General features: G+C 44.5%; 1 protein-coding gene across 1 annotated transcript in view; it reads right to left on the bottom strand.

Moving 5' to 3' along the window:
* LOC111847224 (tripartite motif-containing protein 16-like) overlaps nucleotides 1-25,318 on the bottom strand; it is a 370,043-nt gene that overhangs the window by 137,514 nt on the left and 207,211 nt on the right. The window lies entirely within an intron of this gene.

The raw sequence follows: 25,318 nt of genomic DNA, 5'->3' as shown, positions 1-25,318 counted from the left end.
CAGGGAGATGGCAGGATGAGGACAGTGAGCAGGCAGCAGGAAGATGGCAGGATGAGGACAGTGTGCAGGCAGCAGGGAGATGGCAGGATGAGGACAGTGAGCAGGCAGCAGGGAGATGGCAGGATGAGGACAGTGTGCAGGCAGCAGGGAGATGGCAGGATGGGGACAGTGTGCAGGCAGCAGGGAGATGGCAGGATGAGGACAGTGTGCAGGCAGCAAGGAGATGGCAGGATGAGGACAGTGTGGAGGACAGTGAGCAGGCAGCAGGAAGATGGCAGGATCAGGACAGTGTGCAGGCAGCAGGGAGATGGCAGGATGAGGACAGTGTGGAGGACAGTGAGCAGGCAGCAGGAAGATGGCAGGATCAGGACAGTGTGCAGGCAGCAGGGAGATGGCAGGATGAGGACAGTGTGGAGGACAGTGAGCAGGCAGCAGGAAGATGGCAGGATCAGGACAGTGTGGAGGACAGTGAGCAGGCAGCAGGAAGATGGCAGGATCAGGACAGTGTGCAGGCAGCAGGGAGATGGCAGGATGAGGACAGTGTGCAGGCAGCAGGGAGATGGCAGGATGAGGACAGTGTGCAGGCAGCAGGGAGATGGCAGGATGAGGACAGTGTGCAGGCAGCAGGGAGATGGCAGGATGAGGACAGTGTGCAGGCAGCAGGGAGATGGTAGGATGAGGACAGTGAGCAGGCAGCAGGGAGATGGTAGGATGAGGACAGTGTGCAGGCAGCAGGGAGATGGCAGGATGAGGACAGTGTGCAGGAAGCAGGGAGATGGCAGGATGAGGACAGTGTGCAGGCAGCAGGGAGATGGCAGGATGAGGACAGTGTGCAGGCAGCAGGGAAATGGTAGGATGAGGACAGTGTGCAGGCAGCAGGAAGATGGCAGGATGGGGACAGTGTGCAGGACAGTGAGCAGGCAGCAGGGAGATGGTAGGATGAGGACAGTGTGCAGGCAGCAAGGAGATGGCAGGATGAGGACAGTGTGCAGGCAGCAGGGAGATGGCAGGATGAGGACAGTGTGCAGGCAGCAGGGAGATGGCAGGATGAGGACAGTGTGCAGGCAGCAGGGAGATGGCAGGATGAGGACAGTGTGCAGGCAGCAGGGAGATGGCAGGATGAGGACAGTGTGCAGGCAGCAGGGAGATGGCAGGATGAGGACAGTGTGCAGACAGCAGGGAGATGGCAGGATGAGGACAGTGTGCAGGCAGCAGGGAGATGGCAGGATGAGGACAGTGTGCAGGGAGATGGCAGGATGAGGACAGTGTGCAGGCAGCAGGGAGATGGTAGGATGAGGACAGTGTGCAGGAAGCAGGGAGATGGCAGGATGAGGACAGTGTGCAGGCAGCAGGGAGATGGTAGGATGAGGACAGTGTGCAGGCAGCAGGGAGATGGCAGGATGAGGACAGTGTGCAGGAAGCAGGGAGATGGTAGGATGAGGACAGTGTGCAGGCAGCAGGGAGATGGTAGGATGAGGACAGTGTGCAGGAAGCAGGGAGATGGCAGGATGAGGACAGTGTGCAGGCAGCAGGGAGATGGTAGGATGAGGACAGTGTGCAGGCAGCAGGGAGATGGCAGGATGAGGACAGTGTGCAGGAAGCAGGGAGATGGCAGGATGAGGACAGTGTGCAGGCAGCAGGGAGATGGCAGGATGAGGACAGTGTGCAGGGAGATGGCAGGATGAGGACAGTGTGCAGGCAGCAGGGAGATGGTAGGATGAGGACAGTGTGCAGGCAGCAGGGAGATGGCAGGATGAGGACAGTGAGCAGGCAGCAGGGAGATGGCAGGATGAGGACAGTGTGCAGGCAGCAGGGAGATGGCAGGATGAGGACAGTGTGCAGGCAGCAGGGAGATGGCAGGATGAGGACAGTGTGCAGGGAGATGGCAGGATGAGGACAGTGTGCAGGCAGCAGGGAGATGGCAGGATGAGGACAGTGTGCAGGCAGCAGGGAGATGGCAGGATGAGGACAGTGTGCAGGCAGCAGGGAGATGGCAGGATGAGGACAGTGTGCAGGCAGCAGGGAGATGGCAGGATGAGGACAGTGTGCAGGGAGATGGCAGGATGAGGACAGTGTGCAGGCAGCAGGGAGATGGTAGGATGAGGACAGTGTGCAGGCAGCAGGGAGATGGCAGGATGAGGACAGTGAGCAGGGAGATGGCAGGATGAGGACAGTGAGCAGGCAGCAGGGAGATGGTAGGATGAGGACAGTGTGCAGGCAGCAGGGAGATGGTAGGATGAGGACAGTGTGCAGGCAGCAGGGAGATGGCAGGATGAGGACAGTGTGCAGGCAGCAGGGAGATGGCAGGATGAGGACAGTGTGCAGGCAGCAGGGAGATGGCAGGATGAGGACAGTGTGCAGGCAGCAGGGAGATGGCAGGATGAGGACAGTGTGCAGGCAGCAGGGAGATGGCAGGATGAGGACAGTGTGCGGGCAGCAGGGAGATGGCAGGATGAGGACAGTGTGCGGGCAGCAGGGAGATGGCAGGATGAGGACAGTGTGCAGGCAGCAGGGAGATGGCAGGATGAGGACAGTGTGCAGGCAGCAGGAAGATGGCAGGATGAGGACAGTGTGCAGGCAGCAGGGAGATGGCAGGATGAGGACAGTGTGCAGGCAGCAGGGAGATGGCAGGATGAGGACAGTGAGCAGGCAGCAGGGAGATGGCAGGATAAGGACAGTGAGCAGGCAGCAGGAAGATGGCAGGATGAGGACAGTGTGCAGGAAGATGGCAGGATGAGGACAGTGTGCAGGCAGCAGGGAGATGGCAGGATGAGGACAGTGTGCGGGCAGCAGGGAGATGGCAGGATGAGGACAGTGTGCAGGCAGCAGGGAGATGGCAGGATGAGGACAGTGTGCAGGCAGCAGGGAGATGGCAGGATCAGGACAGTGAGCAGGCAGCAGGGAGATGGCAGGATGAGGACAGTGAGCAGGCAGCAGGGAGATGGCAGGATGAGGACAGTGTGCAGGCAGCAGGGAGATGGCAGGATGAGGACAGTGTGCAGGCAGCAGGGAGATGGCAGGATCAGGACAGTGAGCAGGCAGCAGGGAGATGGCAGGATGAGGACAGTGAGCAGGCAGCAGGGAGATGGCAGGATGAGGACAGTGTGCAGGCAGCAGGGAGATGGCAGGATGAGGACAGTGTGCAGGACAGTGAGCAGGCAGCAGGGAGATGGCAGGATGAGGACAGTGAGCAGGCAGCAGGGAGATGGCAGGATGAGGACAGTGAGCAGGCAGTAGGAAGATGGCAGGATGAGGACAGTGTGCGGGCAGCAGGGAGATGGCAGGATGAGGACAGTGTGCAGGCAGCAGGGAGATGGCAGGATGAGGACAGTGAGCAGGCAGCAGGGAGATGGCAGGATGAGGACAGTGTGCAGGCAGCAGGGAGATGGCAGGATGAGGACAGTGTGCAGGCAGCAGGGAGATGGCAGGATGAGGACAGTGTGCGGGCAGCAGGGAGATGGCAGGATGAGGACAGTGTGCAGGCAGCAGGGAGATGGCAGGATGAGGACAGTGTGCGGGCAGCAGGGAGATGGTAGGATGAGGACAGTGTGCAGGCAGCAGGAAGATGGCAGGATGAGGACAGTGTGCAGGCAGCAGGGAGATGGCAGGATGAGGACAGTGAGCAGGCAGCAGGGAGATGGCAGGATGAGGACAGTGTGCAGGGAGATGGCAGGATGAGGACAGTGTGCAGGCAGCAGGAAGATGGCAGGATGAGGACAGTGTGCGGGCAGCAGGGAGATGGCAGGATGAGGACAGTGTGCAGGCAGCAGGGAGATGGTAGGATGAGGACAGTGTGCAGGCAGCAGGAAGATGGCAGGATGAGGACAGTGAGCAGGCAGCAGGGAGATGGCAGGATGAGGACAGTGTGCAGGGAGATGGCAGGATGAGGACAGTGTGCAGGCAGCAGGAAGATGGCAGGATGAGGACAGTGTGCGGGCAGCAGGGAGATGGCAGGATGAGGACAGTGTGCAGGCAGCAGGGAGATGGCAGGATGAGGACAGTGTGCAGGCAGCAGGGAGATGGCAGGATGAGGACAGTGAGCAGGCAGCAGGAAGATGGAAGATCTACATTCCAATTAATAATACAGGTGGGCACCATCAACCAAGGAACACACTAGCATTTATCTACAGATCATAGCTCAAACCAACAACAAAAATACAATCAGCAATATACCACACCACGTAATAACAAGGAGATAAGTAAATAAAAATAAGGAGAAAAAAATTCCTTCTTCAGTTAACTCATATTTCTTTCAAATTCTTCATATTGATTTATCGTTTTAAACATATAGCACTTTTTAAAACAATGTATATTTGTACAACTCCTAAGATTATAATGTTCCACAATCGTATACCCATAACTGTTGGACTCATTAGTCTTTGTGAAGTCCTAGCAAACTGATGCTTAAAATAATATTTCCTTCTGCTATCCTCACCTCCTAAACACATTGAATATAATCTTTGTAACTTGAGAGGCAATATATTATTTTCAGCCATAAACATAATTAGTAATGTCCGTAATTTCACTAAATCTTCTAATTTCAATAGTTTCGATTTTATAAACAATTTATTTGTATTTTCTCTATATTTAACATTATGAATCATTCGTATCACTTTCTTCTGTAATAAGTATAGAGGTTTTATAGTAGTCACATTTGTATTCCCCCAAACTTCCACACAATAACTGATACGAGAAAAACAATGAAAAGTATAAAATGCGCATTGCCTTGTAGTCTAATAAATGTCTAACATTTCCCAAAATATAAATGTTTTTGACCATCTTTTTTCTAATATACTCAATATGAGATTTCCACGTTAACTTTTCATCTACTATTACACCTAGAAAACGGAATTCATTAACTCTTTCAATCAATACTCCATTAATGAACAGTTACTTCTTCCTCCTTTACACGATTACCAAATATCATGAATTTCATTTTTGTCAGATTCAAAGATAATTTATTTACATCAAACCATTTTTTAAATATTTCCATCTCAGAAACCATAATTTCAACCAAATCTTTCAAATTCACCCCTGAGCAATAAAAATTTGTATCATCTGCAAATAGAATGAAATTAAACATTTTTGATACGTCACAAATATCATTAATATATAAATTAAACAGTTTAGGTCCCAAAATAGAACCTTCAATCTTTCCCAGGAGTTACCTAAGTAATATACATATTGCGACCTATTTTCTAGATAACTCCTTAACCAATTCAGTGCAACTCCTCTCACATCATAATTATACAATTTAGAAATCAAAATAGGATGTTTCAGCGTATCAAAAGCTTTTTTAAAATCAACGAATACCAAAACAGTGTATTTATTATTATGTGTTGTAGATGAAATATCTTCAATAAAAGTCATCAATGCTAATGCCGTCGATCTATTTCTACGAAATCCATATTGATTTTCACTTAATAGTTGTTTTTTTCAATAAAACTATCAAGTCTTTGCGCAAAAAGTGTTTCAAGCACTTTTGAGAATTGTGACAAAAGTGACACTGGCCTATAGTTATTAAAACTATGTTTATCTCCCAATTTATAAAGGGGTATCACTTTTGCCACTTTCATTCGATCGGGAAATACACCCGTATGGAACGAAAGATTAAAAATATAACAAAGAGGAATACTTATGCAATCTAATGTCTTTTTAATTATGACCATATCTAAAGTATCACAATCAGTAGATGTCTTTTTTTTTAACTTTTCTACAATTGCTACTATTTCGTTTACAGTAATATCCGCTAAGAATATACACTGCTCAAAAAAATTAAAGGAACGCTTTGAAAACACATCAGATCTCAATGGGCAAAAAAATCATGCTGTATATCTATACTGATATGGACTAGGTAATGTGTTAGGAACGAATGGATGCCACATCATTTGATGGAAATAAAAATTATCAGCCTACAGAGGGCTGAATTGAAAGACACCCCGCAAATCAAAGTGAAAAAATGATGCGGTAGGCTGGTCCATTTTGCCGAAATTTCATTGCAGCAACTCAAAATCGTACTCAGTAGTTTGTATGGCCCCCACGTGCTTGTATGCATGCCTAACAATGTCAGGGCATCCTCCTAATGAGATGATGGATGGTGTCCTGGGGGATCTCCTCCCAGATCTGGACCAGGGCATCACTGAGCTCCTGGACAGTCTGAGGTGGTTGCGTCGGCTGGACCAAAACATAATGTCCCAGATGGGTTCTATTGGATTTAGATCATGTGAATGTGGGGGCCAGTAAATGGTATCAATTCCTTCATCCTCCAGGAACTGCCTGGCATTGCCGTGCACCAGGAGGAACCCAGGACCCACTGCACCAGAGTAGGGTCTGACAATAGGTCCAAGGATTTCATCCCAATACCTAATGGCAGTCAAGGTGCCGTTGTCTAGCCTGTAGAGGTCTGTGCGTCCCTCCATGGATATGCCTCCCCAGACCATCACTGACCCCCCATCAAACCGGTCATGCTGAACAATGTTACAGGCAGCATAATGTTCTTCGCAGCTTCTCCAGACCCTTTCACGTCTGTCACATGTGCTCAGGGTGAACCTGCTCTCATCTGTGAAAAGCAAAGGGTGCCAGTGACGGACCTGCCAATTCTGGTTCTCTATGGCAAATGCCAATCGAGCTCCACGGTGCCGGGCAGTGAACACAGGGCCCACTAGAGGACGTCGGGCCCTCAGGCCACCTTCATGAAGTCTGTTTCTGATTGTTTCGTCAGAGACATGCACACCAGTGGCCTGCTGGAGATCATTTTGTAGGGCTCTGGCAGTGCTCATCCTGTTCCTCCTTGCACAAAGGAGCAGATACCAATCCTGCTGATGGGTTAAGGACCTTCTATGGCCCTGTCCATCTCTCCTAAAGTAACTGCCTGTCTCATGGAATCTCTTCCATGCCTTTGAGACTGTGCTGGGAGACACAGAAAACCTTCTGGCAATGACACATCAATATGCGCCATCCAGGAGTCGTCGGACTGCCTGTGCAACCTCTGTAGGGTCCAGGTATCGCTTCATGCTACCAGTAGTGACACTGACTGTAGCCAAATGCAAAACTAGTGAAAAAACAGTCAGAAGAGATTAGGACGGAAAAATGTCAGTGGCCCCCACCTGTTAAACCATTCCTGTTTTGGGGGTTGTCTCATTGTTGCCCCTCTAGTGCACCTGTTGTTAATTTCATTAACACCAAAGTAGCTGAAACTGATTAACAACCCCCTCTGCTACTTAAGTGATGAGATGAATATCCAAGAAGTTTAGTTTACTTGATGCTATACTCTGATTAATAAGTGTTCCTTTAATTTTTTTGAGCAGTGTACATTTAACCACTCTACTTCCACCTTTCCAGACTTCCTTATATCCTGGCTCATCATGTTTTCTAATTAAATTTGCTAAATTAGGTCCAATGTTTACAAAAAAGGAATTAAATTCATTTACCACTTCGTTCATGTCATCAACCACTGATTTTTCTTTAAATACTTCTTTAAAAATATTCCAAATACCCTTAATATTATTTTTATTTTCTTGAAAAAGTTTATTATAATACTACGGAAGAGGATTAGGGCCACCATGAAAATATTATTTGAATTCTGACTTTAATCTCAGAATTCTGACTTTAATCTCAGAATTCTGGTTTTTTTTTCTAAACTCAGAATTCTGAGATTAAAGTCAGAATTCAAATAATATTTTCATGGTGGCCCTAATCCTCTTCCGTATAATACTGTTTCTTGACCTTCCTCAAAATTAATACCAACTTATTTTTATAAACTTTATATTTCATTTCAGCATTCTTTGTTCTATGTTTTATATAATCACTATATAATTTATTTTTCTTTTTACACACATTTGCTAACCCCTTAGTTATCCAAGGTTTCAAATTCGTTTTCTTTTTCTTATACTTAAATGGTACCAGTACACAATGTTTACCATACAAGGCCAAGTAAGTATTTAAAAACGCAACATTGACCTCATTAACATAAACCTCCTTCCAGTCCACTTCCTCTCAATAGGCTGGACTGCCTCAATAAATCAACTTTGTATTTTCGGTTTACAAATCTCACTACAATTACTGGCGGTGCCTTAGTATGCTTTCTGGGAAGGGTATAGCATGCAGATACAGTATATTATTACTATGCAGGGGTAGTTTTTTACTCAAAAAGAATTCCACAACCTGCCGTTCCAATGATTGTAGCTCCTCCATCGGGGGCTCATCTTCAACACTTTTTGCACCGATCCCAGTCTCAATGACTCTAGCATAGCTCCTGTGTTTGGTTTCCAAACCCGTAATAATCACACCCTCAAGTCGTTTCTCGGCTCCCTAAAAAGATTACAAATCCATACGGCCATTTCCACAAAGTGACATCATTTGTTTTTGGGGGGAAATTCAACTGGAAGACTAAGGTAAGCTTTAACTGTCACTCTCTCCTGTATTTTTCTCAATTTTATATTACATACCGGTTTGAGGCACCCTTAAAGTTCCACCCTGTTAGTATATATTATGGGAAATGTTTATTAGAAAAAATATTTTTTAAAACATGTTAAAAATAGCTATTTAAATGCTGATCAGCTGTAGAGTGTGTGCTAGCTAAATGTTGCTCACTCAAAGAGCTAGAGCTAAATTAGCTAGAAATATTCCACCCTGTTAGGTTCCACCCTGTTAGGCTATGTATGGGATATGCAGCCTACTGAGTAGAAATTGTACAAGAATATTTATTATTTTCATTAAAATGACTTGTAAATTTATTATTTGAGTGTATTTCTTGTGTATGATAATGAATAATAATGGTATAATCAAAAAGTATTATTATTATTAGATGAGTGTATTTCTTAATTATTTATGTTACTACAGTGGTATTATTATTATTATTATTATTATTATTATTATTAGTTGTAGTAGTAGTATTGTTGTTGTGAATCTGAATCTACTTGTTAAGAGGCCTACTCAGTTCCACCCTGTTATATTCTAGTCTACCCTGTTATTCAATGATTTAAAAAAATATTCTAATCACAACAGTAAGTGTTTGGTATATTTGTATATTGTTTTGTTAAATGAGGTACATATAATGCATCTACATATACTTTTATTTCTAATTAATAAAATTCCTCATACAAGACAACAAAATGGGGACAAAAAACGCACAGATTCCATTATTCTGACATTGTACTCTTCATAAAATTAAAACTGTTAATGCTACAAGAATGAAACTTTTATCATAGCAAAAGGGACACATTGTATCACAGAAAAGTTCAGTATTGTTTGACTTGTACATTATTTAAACTCTGTGATTTCCACGTACATGTCCCTAACAGGGTGGAAAACGTCTGGAAAAATATATAAAAAAACATCCCATAATTATAATATTTTCAACCCCAGAGCTTGGCAAACATGCATTCCTCATAGCTAAGTATGGTACAGTCCTGACAAAATGTTTATACCATAAAATACAATCATTCCAATTTTAAGAAAACAGACAGCCAAATATGTGGTCCAAAACAGGAATCACCCATTGACACGGTAGCGGACCATAATGGTCATAGAAGTGTTATGAAGGCAGTACCCCCCAATTATGGAGGGGTAATTCGCACTCTGGGTTCAGGGTGTGACTTAGTGTGTGTGGCTGAGCACCGGTGAAACAATCAGGCATTGAAATGCTCACCTGGTCAGGAGGCACATTCAGGGGCAGCAAGAACACATTCAAGATTTGTGGTTTGGGCCGGAGCAGCAGTAGCACTTGCCCACGGACTTTGCTGGATTCTTTGCTCTTTATGACACCCAAACCAGAGAGGCCGGTGATGCTGATGACCACATGCTTGACCGTCACCTCCTGTGGTTTCAGAATCTCCACGTTGACGTTGGTTACATGTGCTACAGCCAGGTCTTCATCTGGAAGAAAAATCGATTGACTCTTATGGGAAGAAGAAGCCTTCAGTTTGATTCCTAAGTCTCTCCTCAATACATTAAGCATATGTGATATCTGAGAAAGCTGGAAAATTCATTTTCATTTTGCTTTTATTTCTGCATTATGTGTCCTGCTGGTGAGCACATGCCACACCCCAGGTATTGTTGTTTGTGTGACACTGTGCCCCCTCCTCCCCTCCCCAGCAATGTCAAACCACCACTCAGTCTCCTTACTGGTTTTAAGACTCCAGGGTGAATGATTGGCGATTTATATTTTTTTCAGAGTTACGTTTCACCTTATATACATCTGTATTAAACACAGTAGGTCAGAGTCCTTCACACAACTTCTTAGCGTAACACAAACTGTCTAAACCATCCTCGGTAAGTATGATAGGAAGTATCTGAACTTTCACATTAGCCTGTATAATTTACCTGCAGAAATCTCACAATGAGGGAGGTGCAGCTCCTTCAGGGTCCCTTGGGGACACTTGATGTCAAAAAGGGGCCCCGCTGGACTCCAGCTGCCGGGAGGCTTGGGGGCTTTTTGCCAGGAGCAGAAGCTGTAGGTTACCTCCCCGCTGGACTCCACCACAAACCCCAAGCCTGTGACACGGCAGAAGAACCTTCCAGGATGTTTTGCCTCAAACCTGTATCACAGAGCCAAGGTTGGGGGAGAGACTGTGCCAGTCAAACCAAGATGGTAACATACCGATTGTGTCCTTCACACTGGAGAGTGTGATTCGTATTTAATGCAATTAAAAGTCACTGGATTAGACCGTTGATGGATGGATGTCTTCATTATCCACTTGCAGGCTTCACACAGTGATGTGGAAGTTCAGTTACATAAGACACAGCAGAATTACCTGTATTCTCTCATGTTACTTGTTTCCTCCACATCTGGTGTAAATAAGTGCTCATTTCTTAACACCTGAGGGAAAAAATTGCAATCATGACTCTGAATTATCTGAATTAAGGTATGGTACCTTCTGATTGGAAGCATGCCAACATAACGCCCATTTTCAAAAAAGGGGATAGAAGTAATTTGTCAAACTATAGGCCAATCAGTCTAACTTGTATAACTGGTAAAGTTATGGAGGCTATAATCAAAGAGAAAATGGTAGATTACCTGGACTCAAATAACATTTTGAGGGATAGCCAGGATGGATTTAGGACAGGTAGATCCTGTTTAACAAATCTGTTGGAGTTTTTTGAGGAAGCTACTCAGGAAGTTGATGATAAGAAGGCCTATGATGTCATCTACTTAGATTTCCAAAAGGCTTTTGATGTTGTCCCCCACAAGAGGCTCTTACTTAAACTCAAAGCGACAGGTATTTTAGGGACTGTAGCGACCTGGATTGATAACTGGTTAACAGATAGGAAGCAGCGAGTAGTTATAAGAGGCACAATGTCACAGTGGGCCTGCATTCATAGTGGGGTACCGCAGGGTTCAATTTTAGGACCACTATTGTTCCTAATTTATATAAATTATATAGACAACAAGATATATATGGTGAAATTTGCAGATGACACCAAGGTGGGTGGTGTAGCAGATACTGAACTAGCGGCTCAGCAGCTACAGCAGAATCTTGATTTAATTAGTGACTGGGCCGATATCTGGCAAATGAAATTTAACATAGACAAATGTAAGGTACTCCATGTAGGGAGCAGAAATATAAAGTACAGGTATTTTATGGGACCTACTGAAATAAAGGTAGCTGATTATGAGAAAGACCTTGGTGTGTATGTATGTTGATGCTTCCATGTCTCATTCTCGCCAGTGCGGGAAAGCAATAAAAAAGGCCAATAGGATGTTGGGGTATATCTCCAGGTGTATGGAGTTTAAGTCAAGGGAGGTAATTCTAAGATTATACAATTCCTTGGTGAGACCTCACCTAGAATATTGTGTGCAGGTTTGGTCACCATATCTTAAAAAGGACATTGCGGCCTTAGAAAAGGTGCAGCTTAGGGCCACAAGAATGATTCCTGGTCTTAGAGGAATGTCATACGAGGAAAGGTTATTTGAGCTAAATCTATTCAGCCTCAAGCAAAGGAGACTAAAGGGGGACATGATCCAGGTCTATAAGATTCTAACAGGTTTGGATGCTGTTCAACCGAATAGTTACTTCAGCATTAGTTCAAATACAAGAACTCGTGGCCATAGGTGGAAATTAGCGGGAGAACATTTCAAACTGGATTTAAGGAAGCACTTCTTTACACAGCGTGTAGTCAGAGTATGGGATAGTCTTCCTGATAACGTAGTGCAAGCTGAATCCTTGGGTTCCTTTAAATCAGAGCTAGATAAGATTTTAACAACTCTGAGCTATTAGTTAAGTTCTCCCCAAGCGAGCTCGATGGGCCGAATGGCCTCCTCTTGTTTGTATAGTTCTTATGTTCTTAACACTTCGAAGTAATCATTTAAAAAGATGGTGCTGTCATCTCCTTGATTGGCTGGCTTATGTTATCAATCTTAACATATAACCTGGTATAACCTTGATTTAATCCTGTTTGCACAGTGATTCTGAAATTATATCCAATATTCAGTGTCAGTACAATAGCCCTGTTAAAAATAACATTAGAATGTCCAAGAGGGATGTGAAAAGAAAAATTACTTATATACTTACCACCATTTAGTATGAATACAGCGTCGTCTATGACCATGTAGAAATTATTAGTTCAGGTAAATTTTAATATCTCCACCAATATGTTTTAAATTAATTAAATTTTACTTAATTATTAATGAATGCTAATTATTAACCAATTGTTATGCCGAATGGTCGGCTCCTCCAAACTCAATTGAGGTATCCCCGTGAGTCTGTTAATGTGAGACATAAATGGGATTCACTAATTACCAATATCGCTTAGTAACCTGGGTTAGAAGGCTCGTCCAGCGAGCTGCATCACTAGGTAATATAAACGATTGGTAGCGAAGCTCCTCTCACGGCCGATGAGAGAAAGTCTTGTGATATTTCAGGCGAGTTTGAGGTTTCAGAGCGTGTAGCAAAATCGCACAGAGGCAGGAACTTAGTGTGAGTACTCAATGACGGAGGCTGAAGTTGTGTAAAAGACATGCATTTATTCCTAACTAACACTACAACTAACAGAAGACAGACATTACACTTAAGACAAACAACAAACACGAAATAACGGAATAGAAACAAACAATGTCCACAGGCAACTTGGGATCTTGTCCGAACATAAGAAAGTATGGCGTCTCACCTGTAGATTGATGTGGTGTGGTATTATAACAGAATATCACCTGAGGTAGACATGCTGACCAATCCCTCTTCTGGGAGACAGGGAGCGCCCGCAGAAGATTGTGCAAGGTCCGATTAAAATGCTCACATTGGCCGTTACCCGCTGGATGATAAAGGGTCGTACGGGACTTGACAACACCATACAAAATGCAAAGTTGATGCATCAACGCACTCTCAAAATTACGACCCTGGTCAGAATGAATGCAACCAGGGACTCCAAATTTGTAAAACCATTCTGTAACCAAAACATGGGCCACAGTCGCAGCACTTGGTCCCGTGTGGGTATGGCCAGGGTATATTTACTGAAAACGTCAGTCATTATCAACACATTTTCCACCCCATTACGTGCAGGCTATAAAATGGTGAAATCTAGGGCTACGATTTCATTAGGTCGTGAAGCCAATAAGTGTCTCATATAACTATGGGGAACAGGCTGAGTGTCTTTACTGACCTGGCAACGTTCACACTCCTGGCACCAGCGTGCGATATCAGATGCCATTCCCGGCCAGTAACACCGCTGCCACACCAACTGACTTGTTCTCTCAATGCCTTGATGGTCATGATCTTGATGAAGCTGAGTCAACATCACAGGCCTCAAGGATGTAGGCAAGACTAACTGGAACACCTCTTCACCCCCATCAGAACGAAAAATCCTCCGATGCTGCACACCATCCTTGTCCACTAAACGGTCCCACTGATGTAACAGCAACAAGGTTGGGGATGATAGCTGGCCCTGTTCAGCAGCAGTAGGATGCTCCCTCCTCTTCCAAAAGGCCAGGATACCACAAATATCGGGATAAGCTTCTTGCAAAGATTGCAAATCAGAGGAAGAATGTTGCGGAAGAACAGAAATAACTGCCTGTGATACTGGAATGAAGTTATCAGGTGCTGGGATCTGCTGCAAGACTGCTAGAACAACAGTCTCCGGCCGAGCTGTGGTAGAAGAGCCCGACTGTAAATGTTGTCATGACAAGGCATCGGCATTTCTGTTACTGGTGCCAGACCAATACTTCAGTTTATAATCAAACACTGCAAGCTGAGCCACCCACAGCTGTTCGGTGGCACCCAACTTAGCGGTAGAGAGATGGGCAAGGGGGTTATTATCCGTAAACACAATACACTTGGAACCCAGCAGGTACTCCCGAAATTTCTCTGTCATGGCCCACTTCAGCACAAGAAACTCCAACTTCATGGAGCTATAATTTGACATATTACGCTCTGTGGGCCTCAAACGCCGACTAGCATAAGCAATAGGGCGAATAAGGCCACCCTGTTCCTGAAAGAGGACAGCACCCAAGCCCCCATAGCTTGCATCTATTTCCAATCAGAATGGCAGGGAGAAGTCGGCAGAGGCCAGCACCGGGGAGCCCACTAATTTACTCTTCAGACACTCAAAGCTGAGCTTGCAATGTGCAGTCCATCCAGAAGCCAGTGTACGGCCTGAAGCTCTTCGGGACTTTGTCCCAGCCAGCTCGGCAATTAACTTGTGCAAAGGGGCTGCCAACTGTGCAAACCCCTCCACAAAACGACGATAGTAACTGGTAAACCCCAAAAAGGAAATAAGTTCGGAGACATTAGAAGGTCTCTTCCACTTAGCCACTGCTTCAACCTTTTTGGGGTCTGTTGAGACACCCTGGCTTGAAATCACATGACCCAGATAACCAACTTCCTTCTGGAAGAAAGCACATTTCTCCAATTTAGCTTTAAGACTCTCCTGCTGCAAACATCCTAGTACTACTTCCAGTCGTTGCTGGTGCTGCAGAATAGAGGATGAGAAGACAACCACATTGTCCAAGTAGAGCAATAATGACTTACTATGCTGATCCCCAAAGATTCTCTGCATCAGCCGCTGAAAGATACTAGGAGCATTACAAAGCCCAAATGGCATTCTATTCCACTCAAAAAGCCCAAAAGGAGTGCAAAAAGCAGTTTTGGCTCTATCGGACACAACAGGTACTTGGTTGTAACCACTAGCCAGATCCAGGGTAGAGAACCAGCAAGCACCGAGAGAGCATCCAAGGATTCCTCAATACGAGGCAGCGAGAAGGCATCTTTACGGGTTTTACCATTTAGCTGCCGATAATCCACACACAACCGAGGGCTGCCATCCTTTTTCCTGACAAGAACAATGGGGGATGTATAAGGACTGCAACTCTCTCGAATGACCTGTGACTCAAGCAGCTACTGAATATGAGCCTTCACTACCTCATACTCAGAGGGAGGCAACCGCCGATAACGCTGACAAACTGGGATATTATCCAGTAACGTAATCTCATGAGAAATGAGATTAGTGCAACCCAAGTCCCCATCATGAGCAGCAAACACAGAACTATACTTCAGCAATACTGCTTGTACCTGGTCCTGCTCCAAACTAGACAATGATGACAAGTCAAGTTCCTGGATCCTGGTTTTAATAGGATCAGGGGAAACTTGATCAGTGACCGAGGCAGCCCCCGCCCTCACTTCTGCGACCCCGGTGGGTAGACTAGTTATGAAAACATCACTTAGCGTACCCAGAATAGTACGAGGATATAACACCACCTCCTCCTCACCTACATTGACCACTGGAACATAAGCAGTTCCCCGGTCCACCTGGACCATAGCTGAAGGGGCCAAAAGACCACCCGGCAACCCCGCAACAGGTGGCTCAAACAAAACAGGCCAAGAGTGTTACACTACCAGAACAGGTAGTAGGTACAAATGTGAGTACACCCCCAGGGACACAACAAGCTCTCCCCTCCCATACGCGCACAGTCCTACAGACCTTAGTAGAGGTCATGTCAGCCTGGTGACACTGTTGCAAAGCTTGCCGAACTGAACTTGGGGCCTGCACCACTGGGGGATGCTCAAACAAAAGGGTCCCATGTTGACTAAACAGTTCACGGTAACACTTACTAATGATGTTCAGCCCCAAAACACCAGGCGCTTGGGAAATTGCACCCCACAGCCCGGTATCTCTCTACCACAAAGTGTCACATCCATTTCCAGATACCCAACATATGGGATGGCCAAGCCGTTGGCAGCACAAACCTGCAACCACTGGCACAGCTTCAGTCGATCGGGACCCTATGGTTCAAAATGGCACCTAAAACAGCTTTCAGTAATCGTGGACACCATGTATCCAATATCTAACAAACAGGTTACATCCACCCCACCCATACTGACACTAATATGAGGACAAGATGACATTAATTGGGGCACCATTCCCGACACCATTCTCAGCCATAGAGCCACTAGAAACCCCCTCCGAGCTGTGGCTCAACAACGCGGTGGGTGCTCATTTCCCGACTGATGGCCAGACTGAGCAGTGCTTAGAGTTACTGTGCCAGAGGACGATGAATCCCTAGGAGGAGCAGGAACTCTCAGTCCCTCGCAGTTCCGAGCAAAGTGACTAGGTTGCTGACACCGACGACAAATTACAGGGCCATAAGGTGGATGGAGTAATGGCTTAGAGGACTGCAGAAGTGATACTTAAACATGCCCCAACTACCCAAATTTCCCATTAAAAAGGAAGGCCACATACCTGATTGATTGCAAGCGGTACTAAAGAGAAAATCTTACAACAGGAGTGACTGCAAGCAGCGGGATATACCGCGCCCTTGCAAACTGCAAAGTATACCAACAAAAAGCGCATTACAACCTCCTAAGAACATGAAACACCAGCTACCTGTACCCTACCTGCTGCGGTGGAAATGCACACACTTCGGGAAAGGAGAACTGCCACATTATACAGAAAAAAATATGCCGGTAAGTGAACTCATTAAAAGTTAGCCTGAAATCCACAAAGCTACCGGTCACACAGGAAGCCATGGGCTGAGGGGTGGTAATACGCACGACCACAAATGGATCTTATATGCTCACGCTGGCCGCAACATTTAATTGAGGTAGCGAAATCAACCGTACCTGGAAAGATCGCTAATATCAGATTTAAATCTCACTACACTAATATAACACCCATATTCAAAAAAGGGAATAGAAGTAATCCAGCAAACTATAGGCCAATCAGTTTAACTAGCATTACTGGAAAAATAATAGATGCTATAATCCAAGTGAAAATGGTAGATTACCTGGATGCAAATAACATTCTGAGTGTTAGCCAACATGGATTTAGGAGAGGTAGATCCTGTTTAACGAATCTACTTGAGTTCTTTGAGGAAGCTGAAAGGGAAATTGATCACAAAAAGGCCTACGATGTGATCTACTTAGATTTCCAGAAGGCCTTTGATGTTGTCCCCCATAAACGGCTCTTGCTAAAGCTCAAAGCTGCAGGGATTTTAGGAACTGTGGTAGCTTGGATCGAAAAACTGGCTAACTGACAGGAAGCAGCGAGTAGTTATTAGAGGCACAATGTCACAGTGGGCCTGCGTTCAGTTTTAGGACCACTATTGTTCCTAATTACATTAATGATATTGACACCAATACATATAGTAAAATGGTTAAATTTACAGGTGACACCAAGCTGGGTGGTGTAGCAGATACTGATCTAGCAGCAGAGAGGCTTCAACGGGATCTGGATTTAATTAGCGACTGGGCTGATACTTGGCAGATGAAATTTAACACAGATAAATGTAAGGTAATCCATGCAGGGAGCAGAAATATAAAGTACAGATATTTTATGGGTTCCACTGAAATAAAGGTAGCTGATTACGAGAAAGATCTCGGTATGTATGTTGATGCTTCCATGTCCCCCTCTCGCCAGTGTGGGGAAGCAATAAAAAAGGCCAACAGAATGTTGGGTTATATCTCTAGGTGTGTGGAGTTTAAGTCAAGGGAGGTGATGTTACACTTATATAATTCCTTGGTAAGACCCCACCTAGAATACTGTGTGCAGGTTTGGTCACCATACCTCAAGAAGGACATTGCTGCCTTAGAAAAAGTGCAACGAAGAGCTACGAGAATGATTCCTGGTCTTAGAGGAATGTCTTATGAGGAGAGGTTAGCGGAACTAAATCTGTTTAGCCTTGAGCAAAGGAGACTAAGGGGGGATATGATTCAGGTCTAGGGCTGCACCGATCGATCGGCGCACCGATCTATCGGCCTCGATCACGTTAATTTGAGGGGATCAGAAATCGACCATATTCCCATGAGATCCACCGATCTTAGTTATATGCTTTTAAATCAGCCTTTTCTCCCATTCCCGAGAGAGGTGCAGTGCAGGCTGCCTCCCTCCCTATTTTTTGGACAAGTGTGTCATAACAGCTATATATATATTTTTTTTTACAAAATTAGAGAAATTAAAGTCTGGAAGAAAAAATATGATTTTGTAGTTCAAACAGCAATGCTCATTTATATGTTCATTTATATTTGAGGACACTACCTCATGTTTTGTGAGTATTCATATCAATTTACTCAATAAAAATGGAAACATTGAAGTAATTGTCTTTTAGTTATGAAAGAAACAAGATCGGCAAAAAAAAAATCGAGATCGGCAGGTAAGGTTGTCTATGGATCGGTGATCGTTGATCGGCCAGAAAACTGCAATCGGTGCACCCCTATTCAGGTCTATAAGATTCTAACGAGTTTGGATGCTGTTCAGCCATATGACTATTTCAATATTAGTCTAAATACTAGAACTCGTGGCCATAAGTGGAAATTAGCGGGAGAACATTTTAAAACAAATTTGAGGAAGCACTTCTTTACACAGCGTGTAGTTAGAGTATGGAATAGTTTTCCTGCTAGTGTAGCGGAAGCTAAAACCATGGGTTCCTTTAAATCAGAGCTAGATAAGATTTTAACAACTCTGAGCTATTAGTTAAGTTCTCCCCAAACGAGCTTGATGGGCCGAATGGCCTCCTCTCGTTTGTAAATTTCTTATGTTCTTATGAAACTAAATGACTCACCAGCTGAAAAATCCAATCCATGTCCATCATTGCAGATGTGGAGGCTCTGTGATGTTGAGGAGATGAGGGTTCCTCAAAGATGTTTACAGATGTAGCCACTTGAATTTTCCCCTGTTTCCATGATGGGGCCTTGGCTGGTCCTTGGCTGGTCCATGACTGGTGCCTGTTGGGTCCTGGGTCGGACCTTGACTGTAATGAGATCCCCCACGATGATGTAATGAACAAGGGGGCTGGCATGATCCACCCCTTAACTCTATGTGTGTAAAGTACTTGCAATGATTTATCCATCCGCCAGAGAGAGCAGTGATTATGAAAGCTGAAGTGACTTACCTGAAATCAGGCATTGTAACTCAGTGTGTTCTTTCTTTCTGTCTGACTAACAGTCTGAAAGGCTGCTGATGGCGCATTCACGGCGGGGGGAGGGCACTCACAATAATGTGTGAATGTGTGATTAACTTCTCTGCTTGGCCACAATGAAAAGAGATACAGTGGTACCTCAGTTCTCAAACTCATTAGAACTCAAATTTCTTAAAAGTCGAACGAACCAATTCAAAACAAAATTACCTAGAGCTCGATCTGAATCTCAGAAGTCAAACCGTGAACGCCGACCTAACATAACTTGTACGTGCAGGGAAATGAGTCACGCGGTATGGGCTGATATTTGTGCCACTAGAAACTGAATATGAATTTTGTATATTTGAATCTGCAGTTAAAAACTGAACCTGAATCTAATAGTTTGAATCTGAATTCCAATAACTTGAAACAGCATTTATCCTACCTCGAAAGTTTTCAGTTCGCAAATTCAATTTCAATCTATTGTGACACACATCCCGGTCCTTGAGGAAAAGTAATCAACCGCAGATTCACAACGTAACTAATTTCCACGTTTACGACAGTTCTGCAGGTCGTGGTAAAGAGGAGGTGTGTGCCGGGGTGTCGCAAGCGCAAATGCGGGATCATATACGTATATAAATAGGATGTTGGGGTATATCTCCAGGTGTGTGGAGTTTAAGTCAAGGGAGGTAATGCTAAGATTATACAATTCCTTCGTGAGACCTCACCTAGAATATTGTGTGCAGGTTTGGTCACCATATCTTAAAAAGGACATTGCGGCCTTAGAAAAGGTGCAGCGTAGGGCCACAAGAATGATTCCTGGTCTTAGAGGAATGTCATACGAGGAAAGGTTAGTTGAGCTAAATCTGTTTAGCCTCAAGCAAAGGAGACTGAGGGGGGGCATGATCCAAGTCTATAAGATTCTAACAGGTTTGGATGCTGTTCAACCGAATAGTTACTTCAGCATTAGTTCAAATACAAGAACTCGTGGCTGTAGGATCACACATGCACATATCACAGGGCTTAAATTCCAGGTGGCCGAGCCTGGTGCGAGAGGTACCAAAGGGGGGTTAGTGACCCCACACACATAAACACACACACACACACACAGAGATAACAAGGGAGGCCAGCACTCCAACTTTTATGGCCAAAGATTTAGGGACCTACAGACAGCAGAGTGGACCTCAAGGACAGGGGTCCCTTCACTTGGTACACAACCCCCTCCTCAGACATCCTGCCTTACATACCACTCACCCAACAGACCAACATGCTAAAAGAAAGTTTCATTTAAGTTTGGCTTTTGTATACCCGGTATATTGATTTACTCACAACTACTAGCCTCAATATACAGATAGGTTATGTTTGTATGTGTCCTTAGACAATCTTAGTGTTTTGTGTGCCACCCTTATAACCATGTTCACGGAGTATCACCTATTTTATCCCTTTGCACTTGAACACATATAAATTTGAATAAATAAATAGGTATAGCTACCATTGTATATACACTCACCTAAAGGATTATTAGGAACACCATTCTAATACGGTGTTTTACCCCCTTTCGCCTTCAGAACTGCCTTAAGTCTACGTGGCATTGATTCAACAAGGTGCTGAAAGCATTCTTTAGAAATGTTGGCCCATATTGATAGGATAGCATCTTGCAGTTGATGGAGATTTGTGGGATGCACATCCAGGGCACGAAGCTCCCGTTCCACCACATCCCAAAGATGCTCTTTTGGGTTGAGATCTGGTGACTGTGGGACCATTTTAGTACAGTGAACTCATTGTCATGGTCAAGAAACCAATTTGAAATGATTCGAGCTTTGTGACATGGTGCATTATCCTGCTGGAAGTAGCCATCAGAGGATGGGTACATGGTGGTCATAAAGGGATGGACATGGTCAGAAACAATGCTCAGGTAGGCCGTGGCATTTAAACGATGCCCAATTGGCACTAAGGGGCCTAAAGTGTGCCAAGAAAACATCCCCCACACCATTACACCACCACCACCAGCCTGCACAGTGGTAACAAGGCATGATGGATCCATGTTCTCATTCTGTTTACGCCAAATTCTGACTCTACCATTTGAATGTCTCAACAGAAATCGAGACTCATCAGACCAGGCAACATTTTTCCAGTCTTCAACTGTCCAATTTTGGGGAGCTCGTGCAAATTGTAGCCTCTTTTTCCTATTTGTAGTGGAGATGAGTGGTACCCGGTGGGGTCTTCTGCTGTTGTAGCCCATCCGCCTCAAGGTTGTGCGTGTTGTGGCTTCACAAATGCTTTGCTGCATACCTCGGTTGTAACGAATGGTTATTCAAACCATTGGTCAGTCAAAGTTCCTCTTCTATCAGCTTGAATCAGTCGGCCCATTCTCCTCTGACCTCTAGCATCAACAAGGCATTTTCGCCCACAGGACTGCCGCATACTGGATGTTTTTCCCTTTGCACACCATTCTTTGTAAACCCTAGAAATGGTTGTGCGTGAAAATCCCAGTAACTGAGCAGATTGTGAAATACTCAGACCGGCCCGTCTGGCACCAACAACCATGCCACGCTCAAAATTGCTTAAATCACCTTTCTTTCCCATTCTGACATTCAGTTTGGAGTTCAGGAGATTGTCTTGACCAGGACCACACCCCTAAATGCATTGAAGCAACTGCCATGTGATTGGTTGATTAGATAATTGCATTAATGAGAAATTGAACAGGTGTTCCTAATAATCCTTTAGGTGAGTGTATGTGTATATATATGTGTGTGTGCGTGTGTATGTGTGTGTCTGTGTGTGTGTGTGTGTGTATATGTACAGTATATGTTCTCATGGTATACCAGAAGAATCTGGAAAATTAGTGTAACCAGTGTGTCCTAACTTTCAGAGATTCTTCTTTCTTTGTTTAACAACCCCCCCCCCCCTTTCTTCCAACATTCCTTTGTGGTCCTTATCTGATCTTGGTGGTCCGTTAGCAAGCTTTCTGTGTTCTACCATACTATATTAAAAGAACTGAATTAAGGTATACATTATCCATTTTGGAGAAGATCAATTGGGATAAGCCACACCAACCAAGATATGTGGTGTCCAGATGTGCAACTTATATTGATATTACCACAAACTAACGGCCACGCCTATCTAAGGATAGGTGTGCTGCTTTTAATGTGAATATGTGATGTAATGTCTGCACAAAGTGTAACATCTGTTGAGGTGCAACCCAAAACACCTGTATCATATACTGATGTGAGTCAGTCACATACACAATATAAATTATTGTTAATTAATTAATTAATATAGATGGTATGAGGTGTGAACCTGTGAAGCTGGTATGGCATGTTTGGTGTCAAACTGATGGACAATCACTCCCAATTCCAAATCTGGTCAGTGGTTACCATGAAAGTGGATGTATCAAAAGTTATACTAGCTTAATGAAAATCATCAGTAAATGGATAATCAGTCGGGTCATAAATCCCAAAAGGACTGATACAGACCCCCATCCAAATGCCCACCAAATGGATGGCCAGCCATTGGGCCAGGAGTCGAATTCCTGGTCATCCCTATTCATGAACTTTAGACCATAAAAACCTGGCACCTCAGAACAAAGGGGAAGAAAGATCATCGGGCGCAAGAAAGACCATCAGCTGAAGGAGCAGAAAAAGATCATCAAGCAGCAGAGAAAAGCCCATCAGCCCGAAGAGGCGCTGAAAGAGAACATCAGCCCACAAGAAGCCCTCCGGTGAAGGCCCAGCTGAACAGAGAACTGCAACCAAGACAAAGCTTCACCAGGATAGAGAATCCAAGGGGCTCCACTCCACTGCTCCAAACGCCGCGCCTTCCTGAGTTCCATCATCCCATCAGCTCTGCAACCAACTACTAAAGACCTCCCCACTCTCAAACCAAGTAAACCAACTTCTTTTCCTTCTAACAACCTAAGCTGTTCTGTTAACCTGCTATATGACTTTAGGGTCGTGTTTCCACAAACGGGGCTTGCTTTGCAGAACAGTATTTCCCTTTTAAGGTTACTCATTTAAATCCGGTCATCGCATTTCCATAATTACATTGTTTGTTTCTATTCCGTTATTTCGTGTTTGTTGTTTGTCTTAAGTGTAATGTCTGTCTTATGTTAGTTGTAGTGTTAGTTAGGAATAAATGCATGTCTTTTACACAACTTCAGCCTCCGTTCATTGAGTGCTCACAATAGTCCCTGCCTCTGTGCGATCTTGCTACACGCTCTGAAACCTCAAACTCGCCTGAATTATCGCGAGACTTTCTCTCATCGGCCGTGAGGGGAGCTTTGCTACTGATTGTTTACACTACCTCGTGATGCAGCTCGCTGGACGAGCCTTCTAACCCAGGTTACTAAGCAGTATTGGTAATTAGTGAATCCCATTTAAGTCTCACATTAACAGACTCACTGGGATACCGCAATTAAGTTTGGAGGAGCCGACCATTCGGCATAACAATTGGTTAATAATTAGCATTAAATAATAACTAAATAATAATTTAATTAATTTAAAACATATTGGTGGAGAAAATAAAATTTACCTGAGCTAATAATTCCTACATGGCCATAGGTGGAAATTAGCGGGAGAACATTTCAAACTGGATTTAAGGAAGCACTTCTTTACACAGCGTGTAGTCAGAGTATGGAATAGTCTTCCTGATAACTTAGTGCAAGCTGAATCCTTGGGTTCCTTTAAATCAGAGCTAGACAAAATTTTAACAACTCTGAGCTATTAGTTAAGTTCTCCCCAAGCGAGCTCGATGGGCCGAATGGCCTCCTTTCGTTTGTATAGTTCTTATGTTCTTATATTATATCTAGTACTGTTTTGCACTCATTTTTATACATTTTCTTATCGTGTAACAAAATTAGTGCAAAACAGTATTGGACACACTCCTGCAGGGTGTCCAGCCTTGGCTGTAACCTCACTTGTGCAGATCTGCACACGCCTCCTCTTTACCCTGACCTGCAGAACTGTCGTAAACGTGGAAATGAGGCTACTTTCCCACTGCCATGCTGAAGTGACTCAAATCGGATTTTTTGCCTTAATGGCCCCGTTTACACTGCAGGTCTTGATGCCTAATTCCGATTTGTTGCCTATATCCGATTTTTTGGACCGTCTGTTTACACGGTCTTTTTAATTGTGACCCATATCCGATTCGTGTGTTTACACTTGCTATAATTTCACGCATGCTCAACGGGGGTTTTTGCACGACACCGTAGCCAAGACGGACGAACGCGAAATTTGTTTTATGATAGCTTTGCGATGTATGCGAAGTTCGCCGAACAACATCACGATTTTGAGGCGAAGGAGGAGGAAAAGGGCCATCATTGCAGCCGAAATATCCTCGAAAACAGATTTGTTTCTGTAGGAACCTTTCATTTTATCCTGAACGGATTCTTCTCCCCACAGGGTGAGAAAGTAGGCTAAAATGGAGGAGAGCTGCGATAACAAAAAACAGGAAAAACTAGCCGCCTGACTTTTTTCTCCTTTTCGACCTGTTCATGTACAGCTGAATCACTACTTGTCGTCCTCCAGAGCAAAGTGCAAATTGTGCAATACATGCGTGAGCTACTAACGCCTCCATTTATAATGCCATGAGTCGTCCCACAGATACGACGTTTTTTGTTGTTGGTGACACAATTGACCCGTGTAAAAACGTATCAATGTGCGCATGCGTGACATTTCGGAGGACCGATGCGTTCACATTACAGTCAGATACAGGTCACTTGTAGTTATGAATGTGAACCGTCAAGATAGTCAAATCCGATCTGAGCAAAAAATTGGAATTGAACGATGTGGCTGGCAGTGTGAACGTAGCCTGAGTTGCGTTGTGAATCTGCGGTCGATTACTTTTCCTCAAAGACCCGGATGTGTGTCACAATAGATTGAAATTGACTTTGCGAAATGAAAACTTTCGAGGTAGGATAAATGCTGTTTCAAGTTATTGGAATTCAGATTCAAACTATTAGATTGAGATTCAGTTTTTAACTGCAGATTCAAATATACAAAA

This window comes from Paramormyrops kingsleyae, chromosome 4 (genome assembly GCF_048594095.1).
Source record: "Paramormyrops kingsleyae isolate MSU_618 chromosome 4, PKINGS_0.4, whole genome shotgun sequence".
NCBI lineage: Eukaryota > Metazoa > Chordata > Actinopteri > Osteoglossiformes > Mormyridae > Paramormyrops > Paramormyrops kingsleyae.
Note: the sequence above shows the minus strand (reverse complement) of the source record. Positions and strands in the feature narration are given on the sequence as shown.